The sequence below is a fragment of the Mesoplodon bidens genome (assembly GCF_964165515.1).
Source record: "Mesoplodon bidens genome assembly, chromosome: 18".
Lineage (NCBI taxonomy): Eukaryota > Metazoa > Chordata > Mammalia > Artiodactyla > Ziphiidae > Mesoplodon > Mesoplodon bidens.
This window is the reverse complement of record NC_138175.1, coordinates 16,278,289-16,304,705: the sequence shown is the minus strand read 5'-3', so window position 1 is coordinate 16,304,705 and position 26,417 is coordinate 16,278,289. Positions and strand designations below refer to the sequence as shown.

The window sequence follows — 26,417 nt, the reverse complement described above, 5'->3', positions numbered from 1 at the left end:
ATCCCAGGTGGTCAGGAGAGTGAGGTAATGAGTGAGGGGAGAAGGCACTGACCGTGCGTTCAGCCTCTGTCCAGTGTTCCTTCTCCCCACACAGCATTAGGAGAGTGGTCGAGAGAGTGGGCTCGAGTCAGACTGATGGGGCTCCACCACTGTAACTTGGATTGCATTATTACTCCCACTGTAACATGAGGATAAGGGTACCTGCTTCATAGGTTTCTTTTAAAGATTAAATAAGTTAATATCTGTAAAATGTTTCAAACACTTCCTGGTACATACTGAGTACTGAATACCTGTTGCTCCTATTATTGTCAGTATTAACTCTCCACTTCTTTGCTGTAGGTCCCTTGGAATCGCAGCTTTTCTCTTTTTAAATTAATTAATTAATTAATTTTTGGCTGCATTGGGTCTTCGTTGCTGTGCGTGGGCTTTCCCTAGTTGCGGTGAGCGGGGGCTACTCTTCATCGTGCACAGGCTTCTCATTGCAATGGCTTCTCTTGTTATGGAGCATGGGCTCTAGGCACACGGGCTTCAGTAGTTGTGGCACGTGGGCTCAGTAGTTGTGGCTCGCAGGCTCTAGAGCACAGGCTCAGTAGTTGTGGCGCACGGGCTTAGTTGCTCCGTGGCATGTGGGATCTTACCGGACCAGGGCTCGAACCCGTGTCCCCTGCATTGGCAGGCGGATGCTTAACCACTGTGCCACCAGGGAATTCCTGGAATTACAGCTTTCTAACCCTTGCTTTACTTCACAGAGGGTTTGGGGACTTATATAAGTTATATAAGTCAGTCCCATCAAGCCTTTGCCATATGTTTATAGCTGATGTTTCCCTGTCTGTACATATCTCAGTGGGTGTAGAGATTTTTCAGGGTGTTTCTGCTCATGAGTTGTACAGGAGGACTGGACTGAGTCTGTGCTTCAGTCTTCCCATGTCCAACTTCTAGTGATTAATTTGGTCAGAGGTAAGGATAGCTTATAGTTTGCTTTTGTTTGCAAGAATAGACATTCCTGCCTCACCATGCCTTGGCGGGTGAGCACTTAAATGTCTGGGTTTACAGAACAGAGTAAATGGAGTAGGTTGTGACAATCTGCTCACTGCCATTGCCTGTTTTGAGGTGGTTTGAATACACAGGTTGGGAGCAGCAGTATCTAAAATGAGACTGTGAGAGTGAATGAATTGTACATGAAACAAAACCGAAAGAGGAAATCACCAAAGGAATGCAGCAAGAGGATCTTTTTACCCCAAAACACAGGAAGAGCTTTTAAAAATACTATTATTCTAGTAACCTGCAAAATAAACATCAGGAAGAGGCATGGGAACAACTGAGTAAAAACTACATTAGCCCAGAGAAAAGGCTTGAGTATAGCCTCTGCATATATGAACTCATCAGTGACACAGGCTTTAGGAAGCTATGGCTCTGTGAACTTTCTCCATTTTTAATCAGAAACAGTGATGGTACTGGAAATAAGATTGCTGATACTGGTATGAGAGGGCTGGTAAAGGCTATGCAGTATGACTGGTGAGTCATTTTTCCTTTTCTGAGGATAATAACATATAAATGAAGCTCTGGCATATTGCCTGTAGATAGGATATTATCATACAGTATCTGCCTTTGACTTGTTTGTTATATGGCTCTAAGTTTGATGTTGCTTGAATACTTTCCAAAGTCTGATTTGTATTCCGCTGAACTTGTTTCTTTCGGTAGTGTAAAGATGTTGCTCCACTCTTGTCTCATTCGAATCGCTTCTAAGAAGAAGTCTGCTGCCATCCTTGTTTTTTAATGTACTTTTTTCCTCTTTTAAGATTTTTTCTCTTTATCACTAGTTTTATCGCATCATGTTATGATGTGCCTTGGTGTAGTTTCATTTCTGTTTCTTGTGTTTGGGATTTGTGGAGCTTCATGGATCTGAGAGGTACTACTTTTTGTCAAAATCGGAAATTCTTCAACCATTATTTCTTCAAGTCTTTTTATTTTTTTTCCTGTCTGCTTCACTCCTTCTTCCCTTCACCTTCAGGGATTCCAATTATATATGTATTAGACCATTTTAAGTTAACTCATAGCTTACTGATGCTCTGGTTTGGTTTCTTTTTCAGAGGCAGGGCACTCTTTACTCTGTGTGCTTCTTTTTTTTTTTTTGGTAGCCCATACAGGGAATGAATGTGCTTCATTTTTGACCTTCCATGTCTCTACTTAATTTTTGAACATATCACATACAGTTAAAATAACTGCTTTACTGTCATCCTCTGCTAATCTATGTAAGTTCTAAGTTGGTTTGATTATTTTCCTCATTATGAATTGTGTTTTCTTGCCTCTTTAAAAGTCTAGTAATCTTTGATTGGATACCAGTTACTGTGAATTTTACCTTGTTGAGTACTGGATATTTTTGTATTCCTAAAAATTTCCAGTTTATTCTGGGATGTGCTTAAGCTACTTAAAAACAGTTTGATCCCTTCATATCTTATTTTTAAGTTTTGTGGGGCAGGACCAGCACACTAACCAAGGGCTAATTATTCCCTATTACTGAAGAACGAAACTTCTGAGAACTCTACTCATAGGTTCCATGAACTTTTTCTGACCCTGTATGTGCGTCAGGTGCTGTTCCCTCTTACCTTTTGGGCTGGTTCTTTCTCAGCCTCAGGTAGCTTCCTAACATGCATGCACTGGTCAGCACTTTTCTGAATAATCATGGAGGACCCTGTGAAGGTCTCCAGAGGTCTCTCTTCTCTGGTACTCTGTCCTGCAAATTCTAGCTGCCTTGCTTTCTCCAGACTCACCTTTATCTCCTCAGCTCAGGGAGTCTGCTGGATTCCACCTAGGTTCCTCACCCTAAGTTGTAACCTGGAAACTCTCTTTAAGGCAGTAGGGTGGGATAATCAAAGGGCTTACCTTATTTGTTTCTCATCTCTCAGGGATCACTGTTCTTTACTGTGTGGTGTCCAGTGTCTCAAGAATCATTCTTTAATATATTTTGTCTTGTCTTTTTAGTTGTTGCAGCTGGGAAAGGTACATCTGGTCTCTATTGCTCCATCTCAGCTGAAAGTAGGAGTCAAATATAGTTTTTAGATATATATGGTAAGAGTCCTGTATACCTTTCTAAGGCGCTACCTATGCTTATGAAATTTCCCAAAAGGTGTGATTAACTTAGGAGTCTGATTTCCCCAACAGACTTCCCTGAACATGACGGATGCTGACTCACTCTTAGGATCAAAGTTTGAAACTGCTTCATCCTTTTGCTTAATCACAGTGATGAGCAGTGAAAGAAATGTAGGTAAATGCATAATTCTGGCCACTTTTTGCCTTGCCATAATGCCACATAGAGTGGAAAAACCAGTTGTTAGGTTTTGAAGTTGTAAGTCAGCCCATGAAGCAGAGGTATGACTGACAGTAAAACACTATTTCAGCTCTTCCCCCTTGATATAAGGGTTATCACTATGCATAAAGGTAATTCAAGTAAAAAAAGAAACACTTTTATTTCAATGATGTCCTTCACACAGATCATTTTTCAGGCTAACTAAATGTGGCTCAAGGAAATCCATTAACTTGGAAGTGTGGTTCTTACTCTGAGATGAATTCATTGCACTCAAAGGGCTTACCTTATAAGTAACACAGAAGAATGCTAAAAATCTGGCCTCAGCAGACACTAGTCATTCTTGTGAAAGTCAACTTATATTTGTTTGTTATGTTTATTATTTTGGTAGAAATTTGACCCTACTTAAATTGGTAATATAATAATACATCCATGATAAGTGAAAAACTTAAGTGTTAGCTCATTACCTGCTTTCAAAACTCTCAAGATTTGTTCCAGGGTACCCTTCCCACTATGCTTATCTGCAGATAATCTGCTCCACTAACAGCAGTCTACCTTCCAAACACACCCTGTACTTTTCCCTCTATATTTAAAGCCTTAACATCATTCACTAGATGACATCTATCTCATCACATCTGTCCAGTCCCTTTTCTGAAAAGATCAATGAAACTAAAAGCTGGTTCTTTAAGAAGATAAACAAAATTCATAAACCTTTAGCCAGACTCATCAAGAAAAGAAGGGAGAGGACTCAGATCGATAAGATTAGAATGGAAAAGGAGAAATTACAATGGACACCACGGAAATACACAGGATCATAAGAGACTGCTACAAGCAACTATATGCCAATAAAATGGACAACCTAGAAGAAATGGACAAATGCTTAGAAAGGTACAATCTTCCAAAACTGAACCAGGAAGGAATAGAAAATATGAACAAACCATTCACAAGCACTGAAATTGAAACTGTGATTAAAAAACTCCCAACAAACAAAAGGTCCAGGACCAGATGGCTTCACAGGTGAATTCTATCAAACATTTAGAGAAGAGTTAACACCTATCCTTCTGAAACTCTTCCAAAAATTGCAGAGGAAGGAACACTCCCAAACTCACTCTGTGAGGCCACCATCACCCTGATAACCAAAACCGAAGATACCACAAAAAAACAAAAATTATAGGCCAATATCACTGATGAACATACACACAAAAATCCTCAACAAAATACTAGCAAACCAAATCCAACAATACATTAAAAGGATCATACACCACGATCAAGTGGGATTTACCCAAGGGGTGCAAGGATTCCTCAATATCTGCAAATCAGTGTGATACACCACGTTAACAAATTGAAGAAGAAAAACCACATGATCATCTTAGTAGATGCAGAAAAAGCTTTTGACAAAATTCAACACCAATTTATGATAAAAACTCTCCAGAAAGTGGGTATAGAGGGAATCTACCTCAACATAATAAAGGTCATATATGACAAACCCACAGCTAATATCATACTCAACAGCGAAAAGCTGAAAGCATTTCCTCAAAGATGAGGAACAAGACAGGGATGCACATGCTTGTCACTTTCATTCAACATAGTTTTGGAAGTCTTTGCCATGGCAATCAGAGAAGAAAATGAAATAGAAGGAATCCAAACTGGAAAAGAAGAAGTAAAACTGTCATTGTTGGCAGATGACATGATACTATACTATATAGAAAATCCTAAAGATGCTACCAGAAACTACTAGAGCTCATCAATGAATACGGTAAGGTTGCAGGATACAAAATTAATACACAGATATCTCTTGCATTGCTATACACTAACAACAAAAGATCATAAAGACAAATTAAGGAAACAATCCCATTTACCATCACGCCAAAAAGAATAAAATACCTAGGAATACACCTAAGGAGGCAAAAGACCTGTACTCTGAAAACTGTAAGATAAGAAATCGATGACACCAAAAGATGAAGAGATATACCATGTTCTTGAATTGCAAAAATCAATATTGTCAAAATGACTATACTACTCAAGGCAACGTAGTATACAGATTCAATGCAATCTTTATTAAATCACCAATGGCATTTTTCACAGAACTAGAACAAAAGAATTTTAAAATGTGTATGGAAACACAAAAGATCTCAAATAGCCAAAGCAATCTTGAGAAAGAAAAATACAGCTGGAGGAATCAGGCTCCCTGACAGTCTTATCAAAACAGTATGGTACTGGCACAAAAACAGAAATATACATCAATGGAACAGGATAAAAAGCCCAGAAATAAAACCACACACCTATGGTCAATTAATCTATTACAAAGGAGGCCAGAATATACACTGGAGAAAAGACAGTCTCTTCAATAAGTGGTGCTGGGAAAACTGGACAGCTACATGTAAATGAATGAAACTAGAACATTCTCTAACACCATCCACAATAATAAACTCAAAGTGGATTAAAGACCTAAACGTAAATTGGACACTATAAAATTCTTAGAGGAAAACATAGGTAGAACACTCTTTGACATAAATCGCAGCAAGATCTTTTCTGGCCCACCTCCTAGAGTGATGAAAATAAAACCAAAAATAAACAAAAGGGACATAATTAAACCAAAAAGGTTCTGCACAGTGAAAGAAGCCATAAGCAAACGAGAAGACAAGACACAGAATGCTAGAAAATATTTGCAGATGAAGTGACTGACAAGGGGTTTATTTCCAAAATATACAAATAGCTCACACAGCTCTATGTCAAAAAACCAAACAACCTAAACAGAAAATGGGCAGAAGCTCTAAATAGACATTTCTCCAAAGAAGACATACAGATGGCCAAAAAGTACATGAAAAGATGCTCAACATCAGTATCAGAGAAATGCAAATCAAAACTACAAAGAGGTATCACCTCACACCGGTCAGAGTGGCCATCATCAAGAAGTCTACAAACAATAAATGCTGGAGAGGGTGTGGAGAAAAGGGAACTTTCCTATATTGTTAGTGAGAATGTAAATTGGTACAACCATTATGGAGAACAGTATGGAGGTTCCTTAAAAACCTAAAACTAGAACTACCATATAATCCAGCAATCCCACTCCTGGGCATATATCTGGAGAAAACTATAAGTAGAAATGATATATGCACCTCAATGCTTACTGCAGCATTATTTACAATAGCCAAGACATGGAAGCAACCTAAATGTCCATCGACAGAGGAATGGATAAAGAAGATGTGGTACATATATACAATGGAATATTACTCAGCCATAAAAAAGAATGAAATAATGCCATTCGTAGCAACATGATTGGACCTAGAGATTATCATGCTAAGTAAGTCAGACAGAGAAAGAAAAATATCATATGACATCACTCATATGTGGAATCTAATTTTTAAAAATGATACAAGTGAACTTATTTACAAAACGAAACAGACTTTCAGATATCAAAAACAAAATTACCAAAGGGGAAATGTGGGGGGAGGGTAAAATCAGGAGTTTGGGATTAACACACACACACTACTATATATAAGACAGATAATCAACAAGGACTTACTGTATATCACAGGGAACCCTACTCAATATTCTGTGATAACCTTTATGAGAAAAGGATCTGAAAAAGAATGTGTATATGCGTAACTGAATCACTTTGCCTTACACCTGAAACTAACACAACACTGTAAATCAACTATACTCCAATAAAATTTTTTTAAAAATTGGTGCAGCCACTATGGAAAACAGTATAGAAGTTCCTCAAAGAATTAAAAATATAACTACCATATGATTCAGCAATTCCAGTTCTAGGTATTTATCCAAAGGAAGTGAAATCACTATCTCAAAAAGATATCTGCACCCCATATTCACTGCAACATTATTTACAATAGCCAAGACATGAAAACAATCTAAATGTCCATCAACAGATGAATGGATAGCGAAAATGTTATGTATATATACGATGGAATATTATTCAGCTATAAGAAAGAAGGAAATCCTGCTATGTGCAACAACATGGATGGTAACCTTTAGGGCATTATACTAAGTAAAATAAGTCAAAGAAGGACAAATTTCAAAAGATCCTACTTATATGTGGAATCAAAAAACCAAACTTAAAGATATAGCAAACAGATTGGTGGTTGCTAGAGGCTGGAGGAGTGGGTGAAATGAGTGAAGGTGGTCAAAAGGTACAATCTTCCAGTTAGAAGATAATTAAGTCCCGGGGTGTAATGTATAGCACGGTGACTATAGTCCTGTTAACAATACTGTATTGTAAATTTACACAGAATTTAAATACACAACATTAGCATTTAGGTCAGAAGAGGGTAAATGGAGTTAAAATCCTTTATACTTCTTGTATTGTCCATGAAGCAAGTGAAAGTACTGATCCCCATTAGGCCTTTGTGTGTTAAGAATGATGGTTTCAATTTCTTTTTTTAAGTTTCATGTATTTATGCATTTGAAGTCAATATTCAAAATACAACACAGGAAGAGCTGAATGTTCAATCAGTTCAATAAATGGTCTATAAATTGAGAAGGTATTCTTGCCATAGAGGAGAAATCAGCATTCAGAAAGAGAAACAAACATTTAAGTTTTTAATTTTCATAACTTCATTAGCAAAATAAAATACACCCACTAGCCAAACCTCAAACTCTAGTGCTTTCAAAAAAAAAATTCCTGAGTACTACAGACTTATTTTTAAGTCAGATCTACTGAGGTATAATCTACACACAGTAAAAATCATCCTTTTTAGGTGTACAGTTTTATGAGTTTTGACAAATGTGTATGTTGGATCACCACCAAAAATCAACATATAGGATATTTCCATTATCCCTGAAAAGTTCCCTCCTTTGTTGTCAGTCCTCTCCCAATCCCCATCTCAAGCACCACTGATCTGTTTTCTTTCCCTATAGCTTTACCTTTTAGAGAAGAATATAATATAAACAGAAGTATACAGTAGGTAGCCTTTTGTGTCTGGTTTCTTTCACTAAAGGATAAGGCTTTGGATATTCATCTATGTTGTTAAATGTGTTAACAGTTCCTTTTTTTTCATGGAATAGTGTTCCACTGTATGGCTATACCATGATTTAGTTACCCATTCACCAGCTGATGGATATTTGGGTCTTTTCCAGTTTGGGACAATTTTTTTTTTTTTTTTTTTTTTTTTTTGCGGTACGTGGGCCTCTCACTGTTGTGGCCTCTCCTGTTGCGGAGCACAGGCTCCGGACGTGCAGGCTCAGCGGCCATGGCTCACGGGCCCAGCTGCTCCGTGGCATGCGGGATCTTCCCAGACTGGGGCACGAACCCACGTCCCCTGCATCGGCAGGCGGACTCTCAACCACTGCGCCACCAGGGAAGCCCTGGGACAATTTTTAATAAAGCTGCCATACACATTCATGTGCAGATCTTTGTGTGGACATATGTTTTATTTTCTCTTGAGTAAATACCTAGGCGTGGGATTGCTGGGTTATATGGTAAATGTAAAATATAACTTTATAAGAAGATACCTCTGGTAGACAGACTCTAAGATACCCACAATTATCCCAGCCTCCTAGTATTTATGCCCTGTGTAATACGATTCCCTTGAGTGTAGGTGGAACCTGCTTCTAACCAATAGAATACGGCAAAAGTGATAGGATGTCACTTCCATGATTATATTACATAAAATTTTAACTTTCGTCTTGCTAGCAGACTTCCTCTATTTATTCTCTTTCTTCTTGGTTCTGATGAAGTAAGATGTCATATGAATTAGCCCATTAGCAAGAAACTGAGGGCAACCAACAGCCAACAATGAACTGAGGCTCTCAATCTGATGGCCCACAAGGAACTAAATCCTGCCAGCAACCACACGAGCTTGAAATCAGATCTTTCCCCATTTGAGCCTCAGATGAGACTCTAAGCATGACTGACACCTTAACTGCAGTCTTGTTAGAGACCCTAAACAGAGGACTCAGTAAAGCTTAGCCCAGAATCTTGAGTCATAGAAACTCTGATATCACACGTGTGTTGTTTTAAACAGCTAAGTGTATATAATTTATGTGGCAATTGATAATTAATACACTGCTGGTTTTCTAAAATGATAATACCAATTTACATTCCCATCAACAATGGGAGTTCCACTTGCTTTGCACACCCACTAGTACTTGCTAGTGTCAATTTTTCTAAATTACAACCATTCTAAAATGTGTGAACTGGTATCTCACTGCAATTTTGTGTTTCCCTTATGACTAATAACTTGGACTATCTATTCATGTGCTTATTTGCCATCCATTTTTTAATTTTACTAACACTGTATTTTGAAGAACAGAGCTTTAAATTCAAGACAATTTGTCAATTTTTCTTCTGTGGTATGTACTTTCTGTGATCCAAGAAATCTGTGCTAATCTAAGGTCACTTTAGACTTTTAAAGACTTCCTCCTACATCTTCTTCTAGAAGTCTTAGAATTTTAGATTTTACATTTAAATCTATGATTCATTCTGAGTTATTGTTTTTGTATAGTATGTGAAGCATGGGTTTTGGGGTTCTTTTTTTTTGCACATAGATGTCGAATTGTTCCAGTACCATTCGTTGGAAAGACTATCATTCCTCCATTGAACTACCTTTGCATCTTTGTTGAAAATCAATTGACCATATATGTGTGGTACTATTTCTGGATTCTATTCTGTATCATTGATCTCTATATCTATCCAAATCGACACTGCACTGTCTTGATTACTATAGCTTCTTAGTAGGTCTTGAGATCAGGTACTGTAAGTCCTCTAGCTTTGTTCTTCTTTATCAAAATTGTCAATTCCCTCTAATTTGATGTATATGATTCAATATCATACCCATCAAAAACTCAATAGGCTGTATTGTAGCCAATTCAATAAGCTAATTCTAAAATTTATATTGTGTTATGGTCTAAATCTTTGTCTCCCCCCAAAATTCGTAAGTGGAAAACCTAATGTCCAAGGTGGTGGTATTAGCCAGTGGGGGTCTTTGGGAAGTGATTAGGTCATAAGAGCAGAGCCCTCATGAATCGGATTAGTACCCTTATAAAAGAGGCCCCAGAAGGCTAGTTCACTTATTTGCCACATGTGGATACAACAAGAAGTCTGCAACCTGGAAGAGGGCCCTCACCTGACCGTGGTGGCCTCCTGATCTTGGACTTCTAGCATCCAGAACTGGGAGAAATAAATTTGTTTGTAAGTTACCCAGTCTGTGGAATTTTGTTATAGCAGCCTGAACAGTCTAAGACATGGAAATACAAAAGACCAAAAAGAACCATAACACTCTTGAAGAATAAACACGTAGAATATCTTGTTCTATCAGATATAAAGGCTTGTAATAGAGCTATAGTAATTAAAACAGTGTGAATAGATGCATAGATGGACCAACAGAACATAGAATAGAGAGCCCAGAAATAGACCCACACATATATGGATACTTATGACAACATTCAGAGCAGTAGGGTAACAATGGTCCTTTCAATAAAAGATACTAGGAAAACTGGGTATCCATGGGTGAAAAAATATGAATCTGGACCCCTCTGTAGCATCATTTTCTATAGATGGATTATAGACCTAAAATCTCTTTCAGCAAAACAATATAAAATTTTTAGAGGATAATATAGAAGAATATTTTCATGAACTTGGGGTAGGGTAGAGATTTCTTTTTAAAAAATCATTTATGAGAAAGGGAGATGCTGATAAATTTGGCTGTATTAAGAACTTCCTCAGCATATCAAAAGACACTAGGTAGAATATGAAACGTAAGCCACAGAGGAGGAGAAAGCATTTGCAACATGTATAACTAAACAAAGTATTAGTATTCCCATATACAAAGAACTCCTACTAAAGTCATTAAGAAAACAACAGACAAGTGGATAAATGGGCAGAAAACCTCAACAGGCACTTCACAAAAGAAGAAATTCAAAAGGCTGATTAACATCTGAAAAGATAATCTCATCAGTAATCAGGGGAATACAGATTAAAAGCACAACGTGATACTATTACATATCCACAAGATTAGCTAAAAATCTGACAATACCAAGTGTTGCTATTGATTTTGAAAACTCTTAAAAACTAATGTGGGCGTGTAAATTGGACACCACTCTGGCATTATACAGTAAAGACAGAGATATGCATGACATATGACACAGCAATTCCACTCCTATTTGTATACCCTAAAGAAACTCACCAACAGGTACTCGCTTGTGGTACAAAAACATTATTCTAGCAGCACTTTTTGTGAAGACCCCATACTGGAAACTCTTTTATTCATAGATCAAGACTTACAAAGTAAAACTTTAAAGAAAAGCAAGAATGTAATTTCCATGAAAGCCAGGACAGTGGTTACCTCTACTCTAAAGGTGGTGATGAGAAAGGGGCATGTGGAAACAGGAAGGTGTTTCTGGAGTGCTGGGGTTCTATTTCTTAACCTGGGTGATAAGTTTTTCCTTTATATGATTCGGTTAAACTGTACTTTTAAGTATTTTAAGCCCTTCTCTGTATATGTGTATGTTTTCCACAGTAAAATGGATTTTTACATATACAAGATGCAATACAGGTTGCATAATAAACTAGAGTTTATATATAGAAATAAATAACAAATATATTTATTTTATACATATAAATGTATAAGAGTGTGTGTGTGTGTGCAATGAGTATCTCTGATGGATTCAAAAGATACTAGTAACAGTGGTTGCTTTTGAGGAACTGGGGGGTCAAAGGTGGGAGGAACAATTTTCATTTTATTTCCTTTTTACTGTTTGAATTTTATACCAAGTATATTACTTTTACAAAATGTGTTTTAAATGTTATTTAAAGCATAACAAACAACAAAAGAAAAATTACATCTTATACTAAATAAGCCTAATATTACAGTGGGCCAAGAAAGTGGGTTCATCTCAGGTTTATTCCAGTGAAGAAGAGATATAGACGCAAATGCTGCTTCTTTTGTAGCCACTGTTTACCTCTTTGGGATGCATGGTACCAGCTCACATCCCTGGTTTTAAGTATTTTGGTACAGTGACACCATAATGAGTTTCATCACAAACTAGTCATGAAAAAGTCACTATGGTTCTGGGAAAAACAGAACCTAAACAGGTGACTTGATGAGGCTTAAAAGTGTGTCACTGACCTACTTTGGGTTTGATCTTGATGTTTATTGGTGATGAAGGCATCTCTCTCCTGTAAACCTGACAATTCACTCCCACCCATATCACTTGGATATAATGGCAAAGTAAATCCACTAACAAGTGCCCAGAATCATGAGGTGGCTGGCACACTTACAGAACTTAAAAACAGTTCCAAGGTTTTTCTTAAAGTGTTCTGTTCTTTCAGATTGCTATAAGTGACTTACAATGTGCTTTTTAAAAAACACTCAGAAAAACTTTTCTGGATGGCAATACTCATAGGAGGAAAAATTGAGACAATCAGAAGGAAGCTCCTATCTAGTAACATGTTTAGTAATTTAGTAAAAATTTAATAATTTCAGTAATGTTTTAATGCTAGGAATATGAAGGAAAGAAAATTTTATACAATAGTTAAAACCGATATAGCTGAGAATACTTCACTTAATCCTCTTTCCTAAAGGCCCATTATGATGTCTTTTGTTTTCATCCAGTTCCAATCTCTTGCCTACTCCTCAGCTTGCTGTATCAAAGCCTTTTATGATGAGGACTACACGTACACATTCCTCAGCTTGCTTGCTTGTGTTTTTCTTTTCTTTCTTCTTCTCTCCCCTCCCTCTCTCCTCTTCCCCCCTCCATCTTCTCTTTCTCTCCCTCCCTCCCTTTCTTCCTTCTTTCCTTCCATGTATGTGGTTTGGGATCCCATTTCCAGTGACTGGTTATAAATACCCTTCCTTACAATACAGTGAGGAATACACTTTTCTTCTTCTATATATTTTTACAGTTAAAAGTTCAAGTAAGGTAGTCATGCTGCTCAAGCCTTTTGGTAGATGTTCTTTTGGTAAAACATACCATAGCATAGTGTGATAAAGATAAATGAAAGAAATCTACTGAAGGAAATATTTTCTGAAACTTCACTTCTTAACTTTCTTTTTAAAGAGTAATTTATGTCCTAGTTTGTTTTTTTTTAATTTAAAGGTCCATTAGATATAAAGACTGCCTATATTAACATACAAGAAACTGTGATTCTCTAGCAAGAATTTACAAATGATTTCATACATTTTGGTATCTAATTATAACCATTACAGCTAAATTTTATAAAGATAAGCACTCAAGATCAAAGCATCTCAATTTATTCAGTTTTAGGTTTGGACTCAGCACTTTAAAGCCATGTTCTTATTTACTGAATGCCGAGAAGTGAATCACTGCAGATTCTTGACTCATATGGTTGTGAATTCCATCAAAGGTCATTCCTTGTTAAGATGCAAGTGAGATTCAAAGGTCAAGTGTAAATTTTTTAAGTAACCACCATGTTCTTGTCGTTTCTACCATAATTATAAGAAATTATGAACAGTGTCAATCTAGAATATGGCCTCCTCTGATTGCCCAAGAAGAAGAGAATGTAAACCCCAGTGCTAATATGATATTCTAATCTATAAAGCAACAGATCTTTCAGGACTCTAGGAAATAGCCAGAGGGCTGTCAATAGGAGCACCAAACCCAGGCAAGACATCTGGGACATCCACCCTGGGTTAATCTCTTAGCTTTCACAATAGGAGAACATATCAAAAAAAGAAAAAGAAAAGGAAGCCAGCAGATATACTAGGGACAATGGAATATCATGTCTGATTACAGGAGAGCTTTGCTTACCCAGTGGCCCCTTCAGATAAAACCTCTTTGAGTTTTTAACATGTTTTGACAGGACACCTGCCTGAAGTCTTGCAGGACATCACTGAAAAGGATCTTCCTTGGTCTTTATTAGCAAATAATTTTCATAGTTGCCAAATACAAACAGAAAATGACTAGCTTAGACCATTGCTACCCTTTATTTACTTCTTATTTGCCTGGGGCATTTCTGGACCCTCTCCAGGATATAGCAACTGCTCCACACCTTCTAGTTTGGGCAAAGATGAGGCCTAGAACAACAGAGGAGATCTTCCTTATAAGACATATTTCTTCCCAGAGAGGTCTGTGTTTCTTTATGTTTATAACTGTATGCAAAGGAGCTTGGAATTTGAGAGACTGTAAAACATGAAAAAGAGTTTGCAATCTGCCACATTCTAGTACTTAAGGCTCCCAAAGAAGCCATGTAGTACATCTGACTATCCTCCAACAAGAACTATCCTCTGATGTGTCTGAAAGAAAGGTGACCGTCATGTGCAGACTCTTCATGGACTGGCTCTCTATTTGGACAGCTGCATAATATCAAGATCTCTGATACCCTGTCTGGGGACAAAATTTTCTCAGCTGTGCAGGTACCAGGTTATCCTGGAATACAGTGAAATAAAAATAAAACATTTCTTTTTGTCTATCGGGCAGAAAAATGATATTGCTTTGTTAAAATCTGGTTTGTTTCCCTTTTCTGTTACCTAACCAGTTCTTCAACCTGGAGCTGGAAGTGATTGAGACTTTAAAACGCTCTGTTACTGGTTGTTTTTTCTAATAAGCACAATGGTTTACTCCCTTTGGAGGCAGGGGCCCCATGTAATGAGTTGATGCTTCTGTTAACTCTAAGAACCCTTAATTATTTCCACCATTTTCTCCATGTGTTTCCTTCGCCGACTGTGTGAATCAGAGGCAGGCTGCTGGTTGTCAGAGACTGCAAAAGTCACCGGCCTTCCTTGTTGGCAAGGAACTGAATTCATGGACAGAGTATCCTGTCTCAGAGTTAGTGCAGCACCTTCTGTTTTTAGTTTACTGGTGATCGGGGCACATCACAAGAACTTGGAGTGCAGCTAAAGCCAAATCAGACTTGACAGAAAATTATTAGCAGGGTACAGAAGGAAAAAGATCCCCCTTCCTTTCTGTAATCAGGTTAATATGTGCATGGAATGCTTCACTTTAAAAGGTAGTGTGTTTTGGCAAAGCTGGTTTCTTCAGCAGAATTTCAGTTCCCATTATTCGAGGCTATCCATTGCTGCTCTGGCAGGGCCTTTGATCAGTAAACTCGGTGGGGGAGAAGGGCATAGGCATATTAATAACTTCAACATGTGGCCCTTCGGCCCAGCTGTACCCTTGTCTTGGAAAAAGGCCAACTGGAAAGGGTTCTCTTAACGTGACCTATGTATGCATATTTTGGAGAGGGGTAAAGGGAAGATAGGGGTTCAAAGAAGAAATAAAATCTGGTTTTATGGTAGTTCTTTCTTTTGTCCCGGTTCCCTACTTCGGGCATTCTGCTACTGCATATTTGGATCCTATGGACTCTGGCTCCATCCTAGACTTTTACTATCTTCATTCCTTCTGCTATAATGTTATAAAGATTAAAGCTGTTGGTTTAATTTACATACTGGCTCAGGCAAGGTTAGGGAGAGGCAGGAGGCTCTGTAAGAGTCTGTTGGGATAAGAGATTAATGGGAACCAGGTGACTGAAATGGGAGTCCAGGGTCCATTTTGCCAGGACTGTATCTTTTGCCCTTTCCCCCCTGCATTGGTATTTTTGACTGTTTTATTTTAACAATTATAGGCTTTAGGCCTCATTAAATTACTGCCACAGACTAGAGCCCAGCCTGCTCTTTCAGTGTGTGTTTCCTTGTATTATTTCATACCATCTTCCTTTCATTTTCTTCTTCTGGGATGTTCATTTGCTATGTATCCCTGTCTGGTCCTCAAAAGGCTCCTGAGTGACTCTATACCATAGTCATGGAGAGCAGGCTTAGCTCATCACAAGTGGCTTTTCAAAAATGAACTCAGCTGACATTCATCTCTTGTTCCCTCTCTCTCTCCTCCTCTTCCTCCTTCAATTTTATTATATCCTTACCATTTCTTTGATCCAAATTTTCCACGTTTCTAATTCCCTAACCGTCTGATACCAACTTGTCACAGAAGATTAGCAGGGAATGATCCCAGGGATGGGATGTTATACCCAAGGGCACTGTATTACCTAGGATACAAATATGATGTCTGTAAAAAAGGCCAAAATAACAATGGTTTAAACAAGGTAGCAGTTACTTTTTGTGTCACGTAACAGTCCAAGCACGAGCAGCAGTGGGGCTGAAAAGGTGGCGCCATCGTCTCAGATACCCTGACTCCTTCTCTCCTGTTGCTTTCTTATTCTCAACACACAGCTTCCATCATATAGTGTAGGATTGCTTCTCCAGTTCCTGTCCTCACAGCAGGAAAGGAGAAAAGTGGGGGAGGGCATGCTCCTTCCATTTTAAAAGTATTAAGTTGTACTTACTACTCCTTATATTCTACTGTCCAGAACCTAACCACCTGGCCACACTTAGCTGCCAGGGAGACTGGGACATGAACTCTTCAGCTGCTGGTTTTCTTTGCCACAGAAACCTGCTTAGCATTTTGTTTCAGATAACTATGGGCATTGTGAAATTGTGAAAGTTATAAACTGTACTAGCACAACTATGCTGTCTTCTTGGAAAACGTGAAAATTAGAAGAAAAGAACAAGTAATAGTATGATGGTTATGTTTTGCTTGTTTTTGAACTACTGTTCTTTGATCACCTCAGGCATTTATTCAATCAACAAAGTAAGCATGCCAGATACTGTACAAGACTCTGGGCTTACAAAATTGCCTTTAACAGAGGACTTGCCTTTATGTATCTTCCCAGGTAAAGCAATCAGACAAAAATGCCGATGTGCATGAACATGGAACTTCAGGGGGACTTTCAAAAGGAGTCTGTTCAGCAGATAAAAGGAAAAAAGTTAAGTAGGAATGGGATAATTTAAAAATCTTATATGCCAGAATAAGAAGATTCAAATTTATCCAGTAAAAGGCGATAATAAAATACCAAAGATAAATTGCCAAGAAATAACATGAATAGATTTCACTTTCAAGGGTATGATTCTACTAAAAAAGAGTTACTTTATCAATTTGATTACGTGAAAATTAAAAAAAAATCTACTTGGCGAATAGATCAGATCAAGACGGCAGAGGAGCAAGAGGTGGAGCTAACCTCCTCCCACAAATACCTCAAAGATACATCAACATGTGGATTGATTCTCAAGGAGCATCTACTGAATGCTGGCAGAAGACCTCAGATTTCCAAAAGGGTAAGAAAATCTCCACATAACTGGGTAGGACAAAAGAAAAAAGGGAAAGAAAGAGACGAATCGGGATGGGGCCTACGCCCCTGGGAGGGAGCTATGAAAGAGGAAAGTTTTCCACACCCTGGGAAGTCCCCTCATCGGCAGGGAAATCAACCAGGACAGAGGGGGAGCTTCGGAGCCTCAGAGGACAGCACAGCAACCAGTCTGCAGGGGGCAAAGTAGAGAAAGACCTGCACAGATGGTTGGTGCTGCTGCCTGGCACTCCCCAGCCTGAGACGCTCCTCGGCTGAGGCGGACGGGGGCTGGGTGCTGAGGATCGGGATTTGGAGGTCAGACCCAGCGAGAGGACTGGGGTTGGTTGCCTGGAGACAGCCTGAGGGGGTGAGGGTGAGGTGTGGCACAACTGAGGGAGTAAGGGAAGAGCCTGGGCCCATCAGAGAGGCAAGGCGTCATTGTGGGGGGTTGTGGGAGGAGAGGAGTGGGATCACCATAGGAGCTTCTTTCTCTGTGCCCTCTCTCAGGCAGCAGGGCACCGCCGACGTGACCTTCAGGGGCAGGCATGAGGCACTGATGCCATCTCAGACTCCACAGGTGGGTGCAGAATGCTGCCACCACCAAGGGTCCTGTGACCGGGTGGCAACCACTGACCCTACCTCCCCAGGAGCATGCATGGGCCATGCACCTGCTCACCCCCTATCAAGGGGATAACAGCCAGCATAAGCTGAGGAAAGAGGTGGCAAGCATCCAAACCAAAAACAGCTCACAAACCAAAAAAATACTAAACCCACAAAAGCTACACAGAGACATTCCCACGTATAAATAGCCCTCCAAAACTACAGTAGATAATTGTTTCTCCTAAACTCACAGAGTAAGAGAAATAAAACCAAAATGAAGAAGCAAAGGAACCACTCCCAGTTAAAAGAACAAGAAAGGGACTTCCCTGGTGGCGCAGTGGTTAAGAATCCGCCGGCCAATGCAAGGGACATGGGTTCGAGCCTGGTCCAGGAGATCCCACATGCTGTGGAGCAACTAAGCTGGTGCGCCACAACTACTGAGCCCATGTGCCACAACTACTGAAGCCCGTGTGCCTAAAGCCCATGCTCTGCAACAAGAGAAGCCATTGCTAGGAGAAGCCTGCGCACCACAACGAAGGGTAGCCCTCACTCACCGCAACTAGAGAGCCTGTGCGCAGCAACAAAGATCGAACATGGCCAAAAAAAAAAAAGACCAAGAGAATTCCACTGAAGGAACAAACAGTGAAACAGACCTCTTCAGTCTAATAAACACCAAAGTTCAAAACGGAGGTAATGAAGATACTGAAGGAATTAAGAAAGGCTATTGAAAGAAATGCAGATTAGTGTTAAAAGGAACTAGAAACTATAAGGAGGAGCCATGAAAACTTAGAAAATTCATTTGCCAAGATGAAAGCTGAGCTAAAGGCAATAAATAGCAGAATGAATAAAACAGAAGAAAGTCTAAGTGATCTGGAAGATACAATAATGGAAATTACCCAATCAAAAAAGCAGACAGAGGGCTTCCCTGGTGGCGCAGTGGTTGAGCGTCCGCCTGCCGATGCGGGGGACGCGGGTTCGTGCCCCGCTCTGGGAGGATCCCACATGCCGCGGAGCGGCTGGGCCCGTGAGCCGTGGCCGCTGAGCCTGCGCGTCCGGAGCCTGTGCTCCGCAACGGGAGAGGCCACGGCAGTGAGAGGCCCGCGTATCACAAAAAAAAAAAAAAAAAAAAAAAAAAAAAAGCAGACAGAAAATCAAATGAAAAAAAATGAAACCAATGTAAGAGACTTATGGGGTAATATAAAGCATGCCAATATACACATAATAGGGGTTCCAGAAGGAGAAGAAAGAGAAAAGGGGATTGAAAATATATTTGAAGAAATTATGGCTGAAAACTTCCCAAACCTAAAGGAAACAGATATCCAGATACAGGAAGCACAGAGTGTCCCAAACAAGGTGAACCCAAATAGAACGATAACAAGACATATTATAATAAAAATGGCAAAAGTTAAAGAGAGGATTCTAAAAGCAGCAAGAGAAAAACGAAGAGCTAATTACAAGGGAACCCCCCATAAGGCTGTCATCTGATTTCTCTACAGAAGTGCTACAGGCCAGAAGGGAGTGGCAAAATGTATTCTAAGTCTTGAAAGGGAAAAATCTGCAACACAGAATACTCTACCAAGCAAGATTATCATTTAGAATAGGAGGAGAAATAAAGAATTTCTCAGACAAGCAAAACGTAAAAGAATACAGCAATACTAAAACTACCCTAAAAGAAATATTGAAAGGTCTCCTCTAAAAAGAAAAGAAGCAAGAAGATATAGGAAGGAGGAAATCACAACTGGAAAGTAAATCACTTAAATTAGCCAGTATACAGATCAAAAAGAAAAAAAAACCTATTTGTGAAAGCGATGAAGAACACAAAGAACTGCAAGAGGATAAACATGAAGATGTGAAAGGACATGAAAATCATAAAATATGGGGAAGGAGAGTAAGAAACTGTAGATTCCTTTGTTTTTTTTAGAATGTGTTTGACCCTATCAGTCCAAAGCAAGCAGATATAGGAAGGGGTTAATATACTTGAAAAACAGAGAAACCACAAATCAAAAACATACAACAGATCCACAAAAACCAAAAAGAAGACAACACAAGCATCAAATAAAAGAAAATCATCAAACCACAAAAAGAAAAGCAAAAAGAAAAAGGAACAAAGAAGAAACATAGAATCAACTACAAAACGTTTAAATGACAATAAATACAGATGCATCAATAATTACCTTAAATGTCAATGGACAGAATGTTCCAATCAAATGACATAGAGTGGCAGATTGGTTAAAAAAACCAAAATCCTAGGAAACACACAGATTCAAAGTGAGGGGATGGAAAAAGATATCTCATGCAAACAGAAATGACAAGAAAGTGGGAGTTGCAATACTCATATCAGACAAAACAGACTTTAAAATGAAGGGCTTCTCCTTCTTGTGAGGGCACCAGAATCAGAATGAACTGTTGAACAATCATCAACAGGAAGACCCTGGAACTCACCAAATAAGATACCCCACATCCAAAGACAAAGGAGAAGCCACAGTGAGACAGTAGGAGGGGCGCAATCACGATAAAATCAAATCCCATAACCACTGGGTGGGCGACTCACAAACTGGAGAACTATTATACCACAGAAGTCCACCCACTGGAGTGAAGGTTCTGAGCCCCATGTCAGGCTTCCCAATCTGGGGTCCAGCAATGGGAGGAGGAATCCCCAGAGAATCGGACTTTGAAGGACAGTGGGATTTGACTGCAGGACTTCAATAGGACTGGGGGAAACAGAGACTTCACTCTTAGAGGACAAACAAAAAGTCTTGTGTGCACCAGGATCCAGTGGGAAGGAGCACTGACCCCATAGGAGACTGAACCAGACTAACCTGCTAGTGTTGGAGGATCTCCTGCAGAGGCGGGGGGTGGCTGTGCCTCACCGGGAGGACAAGCACACTGGCAGCAGAAATTCTGGGAAGTACTCATTGGCATGAGCCCTCCTGGAGTCTGGAATTAGCCCCACCAAAGAGCCTGTAGGCTCCAGTGCTGGGTTGGCTCAGACCAAACAACCAACAGGGAGGGAACATAGCCCAACCCATCAGCAGACAAGCAGATTAAAGTTTTACTGAGCTCTTCCCACCAAAGCAACACCCAGCTCTACCCACCACCAGTCCTTCCCATCAGGAAACTTGCACAAGCCTCTTATTTAGCTTCATCCACCATAGGGCAGACAGCAGAAGCAAGAAGAACTACAATCCTGCAGCCTGCAGAACAAAGACCACAATCACAGAAAGATAGACAAAATGAAAAAGCAGAGGATTATGTCCCAGATGAAGTAACAAGATAAAACTGCAGAAAACCAACTAAATGAAGTGGAAATAGGAAACCTTCCAGAAAAAGAATTTAGAATAATGATAGTGAAGATGATCCAGGACCTTGGAAAAAGAATGGAGGCAAGGATCAAAAAGATGCAAGAAATGTTTAACAAAGACCTAGAAGAATTAAGAACAGAGATGAACAATACAATAACTACAATGAAAAATACACGAGAAGGAATCAATACCAGAATAACTGAGGCAGAAGAACAGAAGTGACCTGGAAGACAGAATGGTGGAAATCACTGCCATGGAACAGAATAAAGAAAAAAGAATGAAAAGAAATGAAGACTGCCTAAGAGGCCTCTAGGACAACATTAAACGCACCAACATTTGCATTATAGGGGTCCCAGAAGGAGAAGAGAGAGAAAGGACTGACCCAAGAGAATATTTGAAGACGTTATAGTCGAAAACTTCCCTAACATGGGAAAGGAAATAAGCACCCAAGTCCAGGAAGTGCAGAGAGTCCCAGGCAGGATAAACTCAAGGAGAAACACGCCAAGACACACAGTAATCAAATTGATAAAAATTAAAGACAAAGAAAAATTATTAAAAGCGACAAGGGAAAAACGACAAATAACATACAAGGGAACTCCCATAACGTTAAGAGCTGATTTCTCAGCAGAAACTCTGTAAGCCAGAAGGGAGTGGCACGATATATTGAAAGTGATGAAACGGAAGAACTTACAACCAACAATACTCTACCCAGCAAGAGTCCCATTTGGATTTGGCAGAGAAATCAAAAGCTTTCCAGACAAGCAAAAGCTAAGAGAATTCACCACCACCAGACCAGCTTTGCAACAAATGCTAAAGGAACTCCTCTAAGCAGGAAAGAGATTAGCAACTTAAAACAACCTTGTACATATATAGACTGCTATATCAAAACCTCTTGGGAAATTTGGTGATCTTGTGGGGCAGCCGCAACACCAGAAGCAGATATTCTCACCCCGGCTAAAGCTCCTGTCTGGGCTCCAGCTCCAGCTCCCACTCCTGCTCCTCCTCCAGCTTGAGCTCCTGCTCAGCCCAAACAGCCTCCACCAGCCTCTGCTTTAGGAAATTCACCCCCTCCTTATGCTTCAGCCTGCAAGGGACCAGAAGACATAAAGGTTTAAGAATAAAAAGGGAACCCAACACCCACAGCAGTAAAAGTCTCAATGTCCATCCAGGTATAAAACACAGCCATGTGGCTGACAGGGTCTTGGTGCTCCGACTGGGTGCCAGGCCTGAGCCTCTTGGGTGGAAAAGCCGAGTTCAGGACACTGGACCACCAGAGACCTCCCAGCCCCACATAATAGCAAATGGCAAAAGCTCTCCCAGAGATCTCCATCTCAACGCTAAGACCCAGCTCCACTCAATGACCAGCAAGTTACAGTGCTGGACACCCCATAACAAACAACAAGCAATACAGGAACACAACCCCGCCCATTAGCAGAGAGGCTGCCTAAAATCATAATAAGTTCACACACACCCCAAAACACACCACTGGAAGTGGTCTGGCCCACCAGAAAGACAAGTTCCAGCCTCAGCCACCAGAACACAGACATCAGTCCCCTCCACCAAGAAGCCTACACAACCTACTGAACCAACCTTACCCACTGGGGGCAGACACCAAAAACAATGGGAACTACAAAACTGTAGCCTGCGAAAAGGACACCCCAAATGCAGTAAGTTAAGCAAAATGAGAAAACAGGGAAATACACAGCAGATGAAGAAGCAAGGTAAGAACCCACCAGACCAAACAAATGAAGAGGAAACAGGCAGTCTACCTGAAAAAGAATTCAGAGTAATGATAGTAAAGATGATCCAAAATCTTGGAAATAGAATGGAGAAAATACAAGAAATGTTTAACAAGGACTTAGAAGAATTAAAGAGCAAACAAACAATGATGAACAACACACTAAATAAAATTAAAGTTTCTCTAGAAGGAATCAATAGCAGAATAACTGAGGCAGAAGAACGGATAAGTGACCTGGAAGATGAAATAGTGGAAATAACTACCGCAGAGCAAAATAAAGAAATAAGAATGAAAAGAATTGAGTTTCCATGAAAATTCAGAAATTTTTTGTCCTAGTTCCATAAAAAATACCATTGGTACTTTGATAGGGATTGCAGTGAATTTGAAGATTGCTTTGGGTAGCACAGTCATTTTCACAAAGTTAATTCTCCCAATCCAAGAGCATGCTATATCTCTCCATTTGTTTGTATCATCTTTAGTTTCTGTAATCAGTGTCTTACAGTTTTCTGCATACAGGTCTATTGTCTCCTTAGGTGGGTTTATTCCTAGGTATTTTATTCTTTTTGTTGCAATGGTAAATGGCACTGTTTCAGAAAGAGAAAAACTAATACCATATGCTAACACATATATATGGAATTTAAAAAATGGTTCTGAAGAACCTAGGGGCAGGACAGGATAAAGATGCAGATATAGAGAATGGACTTGAGGACACGGAGAGGGGTAAGGGAAAGCTGGGTCGAAGTGAGAGAGTGGCATGGAATATATACACTACCAAATGTAAAATAAATAGTTAGGGGGAAGCAGCCACATAGCACACGGAGATCAGCTCGGTGCTTTGTGACCACCTAGAGGGGTAGTATAGGGAGAGTGGGAGGGAGATGATAGAGGGAGGAGATATAGGGATATATGTCTATGTATAGCTGAATCAGTGTTACACAGTAGAAACTAACGCACCACTGTAAAGCAATTATACTCCAATAAAGACGTGAAAAAAAAAAACAATTGAGGACAGTCTCAGAGACCTCTGGGACAACATTAAATGCACCAACATTTGAATTATAGGGGTCCCAGAAGAAGAAGAGAAAAAGAAAGGGACTGAGAAAATATTTGAAGAGATTGTAGTTGAAAACTTCCCTATTATGAGAAAGGAAAGAGTCAATCAAGTGCAGGAAGCACAGAGAATCCCATACCAGATAAATAAAAGGAGAAACACACCAAGGCACATATTAATCAAACTATCAAAAATTAAAAACAAAGAAAAATATTAAAAGCAGCGAGGGAAAAGCAACAAATAACCTACAAGGGAATCCACACAAGATTAACAGGTGATTTGTCAGCAGAAACTCTGCAAGCCAGAAGGGTGTGGCAGGACATGTTTAAAGTGATGAAAGGGAAAAATCTACAACAAAGATTACGATACCCAGCAAGGATCTTATTCAGATTTAACGGAGAAATTAAAACCTTCACAGACAAGCAAAAGCTAACAGAATTCAGCACCACCAAACCAGCTTTTCAACAAATGCCAAAGGAACGTCACTAGCCATGAAACACAAGAGAAGGAAAAGACCTACAATAAAAAACCCAAAACAATTAATAAAATGGTAATAGGAACATATATATCAATAATTACTTAAATGTAAATGGTTTAAATGCTCTAACCAAAAGACACAGACTGGCTGAATGGATACAAAAACAAGACCCGTATCTATGCTGTCTACAACAGACCCATTTCAAACCTATGGACATATACAGACTGAAAGTGAGGGAATGGAAAAAGATATTCCATGCAAATGGAAATCAAAGAAAGCTGGAGTAGCATTTCTCATAGACTTTCAAATAAAGACTATTACAAGAGACAAAGAAAGACACCACATAATGATCAAGGGATCAATCCAAGAAGAAGATATAACAATCGTAAATATTTATGCACCCAACATAGGAACACCTGAATACATAAGGCAAATGCTAACAGCCATAAAAGGGGAAATCGACAGTAACACAATCATAGTAGGGGACTTTAACACACCACTTTCACGACTGGACAGATAATCCAAAATGAAAATAAGGAAACACAAGCTTTAAATGATACAGTAAACAAAGTAGACTTAATTGATATTTATAGGACATATCATCCAAAAAAACAGAATAGACTTTATTCTCAAGTACTCACAGAACAATCTCCAGAATAGATCATATCTTGGGTCACAAATAAAACCTTGGTAAATTTAAGAAAATTGAAATCGTATCAAGTATCTTTTCTGACCACAATGTTATGAGACTAGATATCAATTACAGGAAAAAAACTATAAACAATAAAAAAACATGGAGGGTAAACAATACACTACTAAATAACCAAGAGATCACTGAAAAAATCAAACAGGAAATCAAAATATACCTGGAAATAAATAAAAACAAAACATGATGACCCAAAACCTGTGGGATGCAGCAAAAGCAGTTCTAAGAGGGAAGTTTATAGCAATAAAACCCTACGTCAAGAAACCAAAAACATCTCAAATAAACAACCTAAACTTACACCTAAAGCAATCAGAGAAAAAACAAAAACCCCACAAAGTTAGCAGAAGGAAAGAAATCATACAGATGAGATCAGAAATAAATGAAAAAGAAATGAAGGAAACAATAGAAAAGATCAATAAACAAAATTGATAAACCATTAGCCAGACTCATCAAGAAAGAAAGAGAGAAGACTCAAATCAATACAATTAGAAATGAAAAAGGAGAAGTAACAACTGACACTGCAGAAATACAAAGGATCATGAGAGAGTACTACAAGCAACTATATGCCAATAAAATGGACAAGCTGGAAGAAATGGACAAATTCTTAGAAAAGCATAACTTTCCGAGACTGAACCAGGAAGAAACAGAAAATATAAACAGACCAATCACAAGCACTGAAATTGAAACTGTGATTAAACATCTTCCAACAAACAAAAGCCCAGGACCAGATGGCTTCATAGGCGAATTCTATCAAACATTTAGAGAAGAGCTAACACCCATCCTTCTCAAACTCTTCCAAAATATAACGGGGGGAGGAACACTCCCAAACTCATTCTACAAGGCCACCATCACCCTGATACCGAAACCAGACAAAGATGTCACAAAAAAAGAAAACTACAGACCAATATCACTAATGAACATAGATGCAAAAATCCTCAACAAAATAATACCTAACAGAATCCAACAGCACATTAAAAGGATCATATGCCATCATCAAGTGGGTTTTATCCAAGGAATGCAAGGATTCTTAATGTATGCAAATCAATCAATGTGATACACCATATTAACAAATTGAAGGAGAAAAACCATATGATCATGTCAATAGATGCAGAAAAAGCAGAAAAAAATTCAACATCAATTTAT

General features: G+C 39.1%; 1 protein-coding gene across 1 annotated transcript in view; it reads right to left on the bottom strand.

Moving 5' to 3' along the window:
- Window positions 1–26,417, bottom strand: part of LOC308605327 (uncharacterized protein) — a 198,165-nt gene that overhangs the window by 31,532 nt on the left and 140,216 nt on the right. The window contains exon 4 of the mRNA XM_081215231.1: window positions 2,884–3,030. The gene's annotated coding sequence lies outside the window, so the exon portion shown is untranslated. The remainder of the gene's footprint in view (window positions 1–2,883; window positions 3,031–26,417) is intronic.